At 41.7% G+C, this 4,202-nt stretch overlaps 1 pseudogene; it reads right to left on the bottom strand.

Annotated features, from left to right (window-relative positions):
• Window positions 1-239: 239 nt before the first annotated feature.
• Window positions 240-1,575, bottom strand: LOC113612134 (2-oxoisovalerate dehydrogenase subunit beta, mitochondrial pseudogene; annotated as a pseudogene).
• Window positions 1,576-4,202: the final 2,627 nt, after the last annotated feature.

Here is a 4,202-nt window from a genome sequence, read left to right as displayed (position 1 = left end):
GAATTTTATATTTGAAAGTCATTTATAGGCCATCCTGTAATACTTCTCTGTAATAAAAATGCTTCATTTACAAATATTTAAATTTGAAAAATGTCTTGGGCTCGTAAACCTCTAAAGTATTAAAAATTCTTCTATAGTTATTATTTTTTTTTTTTTAATCCTAAAGCATACTCATTTATTCACTTTGCTGGACAGCAGAAATTAACATTGTAAAGCAACTATACTTCAACAAAATTTTACAAAAATAATAATACTCATTTATCTCTTCTTTGAAAACTTAACAAGGGATGGGATGTGTATCCACCTCCCTTTTTGCAAAGGGCCTGGCTTTTTAAAAGCCACATTTAACAGTCTTGTCTGCTTGTTAACCTGGTGTTGTCTTCAACTCTCTTTGGAACAGCTATCTCCCAGCTGCAGTTAAACATTCAGCCTAGAAGCTCCCAGCTCACAAGACTTTCTCCATTATTCCCAAGTTTACCAACAGGGAAGCTGTAGTGTTCTCACAGAAAAAGCCAAAAGTTGCTTGAAGAGTTCCAGTATAAGTCATATTTTCCATTTTTATTTTATTTCTGACCCGGAGGCTTAGATCAAGTCTAATTTCTTTGAAGCCCGTGGTTTTGAGATATTAAATTCCATCACAGCATTAGTATCTGACACTCTTAAAAAGTTCCTACGGTGCATACATTTTCACCAAACACTTTAAATATTTTGTGGTTCTAAATATTACGCTGTATTTGAGTTGGGGAGCCATGGGACATACTTTAAAAGTCAAAGGACAGAGAAGGATATAGAATGGAAAAGTGATATAGTCCCCCTTTGTGTTCCAAACTATGCCACAAATCCCCTTCACCTCGATGGAAGTAACTCTGATGCACTATCTTCCTATGCTTTTCCAGGTCAGGTCACAAATGTATTGATTCAGGCGAATGCAGCTTTTCACACTTGGGATGATGGGATGGATGAAGCTCCTTATATCTGGGTCAACATCTGGCTTCCATTATATGTTATATACTGTGGTCAATAGTTGATCATTTTTCGAAGGGCGTCATAGCACTTCCATTTGTCTGGGATGTAGAACTGCTCAAAAATGTGAGGGAACGGCGTGTCGTACCCACATACCCTCGATATAGGAGCCTCCAGGTTCAGGAAACATTCTTCCTGAACCGTCGAGCTGATCTCAGAGGCAAAGCCGCCCGTCAAGGGAGCCTCGTGACTAACTAGCAGTCGCCCTGTTTTGATCACAGACTTGCAAACTGTATCCACATCCCAAGGTATTATAGTCCTCAGATCAATGACCTCACAAGACACTCCAAGCTTCTCATGAGCCATGGAAGCCACCTCTCGGACCACATGAACCTGAGTGCCCCAGGCAACTAGAGTGACATCACTCCCTTCTTGGATGACTTCGGCCTGGGACAGCGGGATGTTGTATGGTTCTATGGGAACCTGCACCACTGGGAGGGAGCCGCGAAGGAGGAAAGGTTTCCAAACACTAGGAGCCCCTCCGCGGGCGGAGACCGGGGGTGGCGGAGGCGGAAAGCTTCGGCACCGCGGAGGAGAGCGCAGCCACGGGGTTGAGCGCAGTCACAGGGTGCGGAGGCTCTTCTATAGTTATTAATCTTTAGAAGTATGCAACTGATTAATACAACATATGTATTTTATATATTTTGATAAATCCTAATTAAATACAAAACTAAAATTTTATTGACTGCCTTGCCCAAAGAGATGGATAGTGCTGTTTTATTTATTTGTTTTTATAATTAATTCATGTATTCATCAAAGAATATTACTGCTAAAATGAGGCAGGATTCAGCATCAATGTTTTTTCTATTTTTCATTGTTATAGTTGGAACTGCTGAGAAATCTTGTTCAGGCGGATGGCAATGGAATAATGCCAGACCTAATCTCCTTCGTCCCCCAAATACAGGACACCCAGTTCAATTTAATGTCAGATAAACAAGAATAATCATTTTAAGTGTATCCTAAACATTGCATGGAACATACTTATAATACATTATTTGTTTCTCATCTAAAATTCAAATAAATCCTAGAAGGAGTTTTATCACAGCAGTATTATTCAATTCTTTGAACTCCTGAGTTACAGGCTAAAAATTAATATAGTTGTTGATCAAAAAAATCTTTTTTAATAATCTGTCGGTTGATAACTTAAGTCCTCCTTCAATTTTGTTAAAAGCAAAAATTGGAAGCCACACGATGTGTATAAATTGATTTGTCACTGAGTTATTAGAGCCATTCATTTTCTTAAAGCTTATATTCATATTTTGAATTGTCTTTTTGTTTTTGCTCCCTAGAGGAGATATTCTGATCAGATACTGGATGGGAGAGAAGCGTACCTTTGTTTGCCAAATAGAATGATGATTGTGACCAAGGATATTAACCACAGGTACTGGGTCATTATGGAAGGTGAGAATCTGGACACTTAAAAAAACCATCCACACCCCCTCAAACATAGCCACTGGGAAGTTTGTGTGTACTCTTTTTCTTAGTGTGTTTGGGCTGCTATAACAAGACACAATAGACTGGGTGGCTTATAAACAACAAACATTTATTCCTCATAGTTCTGGAGGCTGGGAAGTCCAAAATCCAGGTACCAGCAGATTCAGTGTCTGGTGAGAGCCTGCTTCCTGGTTCATAGATGGCCGTCTTCTTGCTATAACCCTACATGGTGGAAGGGGCAAGGGAACTCTCTGGGGTCTCTTTTATAAGGGCACTAATCCCATTCATGAGGGCTCCACCTTCATGATCTAATCACCTTCCAAAGGCCTCCGCCTCCTAATATTATCACTTTGGGGGTGAAGACTTCAACCTATGAATTTGGCAGCGGGGGTGGGGATGACACAAACGTTCAGTCCATAACGGTAACATACACACCAGCACAGAGTAAAAGTGCCTTCTATTTCAGAACTGGATTGATAGACCTCTGCTCAGGCAAATTAGTTTTGCCATCTTGATTTCACTTCTATGCCAGCAGGATTAGCCATAAATGAAAAGAAGAGGCATATGAGGCAATAAAACTGATTACGGTATCTTGCCAGCCCTCACCTGGCCCCAGGGGGTGTGGGACCAAAGCCCCGCCAGCTGGACTTTGCCACCCTCAAACGTGCTTCTTGAGCCAAGAAATCCAGCACTGACCCCCAGCAACCCATGCTGTAGCGCATCCTGCCAGACCCCTGGAGCTCACTGGTCCCTGACCTTTACAACTCTGCCTTGAAACAAACGGGTTTGAATCCCCCGTATGGCTGTATTTGGAGATGGGGCCTCTACAGAGGTACTTAAGATTAAATGAGATCGTAAGGGTGGGGCCCTGATCAGCTAGGATAGTGTTCTTATTAGACACCAGAGAGCTCACTCTCTCTATCCGGGTGCATACAGCTAGGAAAGGCCATGTGAGGATACAGCAAAAGGGTCGGAGAATAATTGTATTTCAGTAATTTTCACTGAGATCTAATTGACATATAACATTTGTTTCAGGTGTACAACGTAATGATTCGATATTTGTATCTATTGTGAAACGATCACTACAATAAGTCTAGTTAACATCCATCACCATACATAGTCACAGATATTTTTTCCCCCGTGATGAGAACTTTTAAGATCTACTCTCTTAACAACTTTCAAATATGCACTAGAGCATTGTTAACTATGGTCACCATGCTGTATGCTAGACTTAGCTGTTTATCTCCACTTTTTTCCAGCAAGTAGAGTGGTCGTGTTCACCAATATGCTTCAAGCTGGGAAAGGGTTGTTTTTGCTGTAATGATAACGATGACGGTGATGATGATAATTAACATCCCTCAAGGACTTACTGTGTGTAAGGCATGTGCTAACTGCTTTACATTATATCATTTAATCTGCACTAAACACCAGGGGGGTAGTTATCATTATTTTTATTTTGTAGCTGAAGAAACTGAAGTTAGATCAATTTGACAATTTGCCCAGAGTCACGCACAGCTGGAGTAGGATTTGAACCCAGGTCTGACTCTAAGTCTATGCTACTAACTTGCTACAATTTACTGTTACCAATGATTAAAAGTAGTCAGCTTTAGGGCTTCCCTGGTGGGGCAGTGGTTGAGAGTCCGCCTGCCGATGCAGGGGACGCGGGTTCATGCCCCGGTCCAGGAAGATCCCACATGCCGCGGAGCGGCTGGGCCCGTGAGCCAAGGCCGCTGAGCCTGCGCGTC

This window comes from Aethalodelphis obliquidens, unplaced genomic scaffold (genome assembly GCF_003676395.1).
Source record: "Aethalodelphis obliquidens isolate GAN/ISIS:26980383/991018 unplaced genomic scaffold, ASM367639v1 scaffold72, whole genome shotgun sequence".
Lineage (NCBI taxonomy): Eukaryota > Metazoa > Chordata > Mammalia > Artiodactyla > Delphinidae > Aethalodelphis > Aethalodelphis obliquidens.
This window is presented reverse-complemented; position numbering and strand designations above follow the sequence as displayed.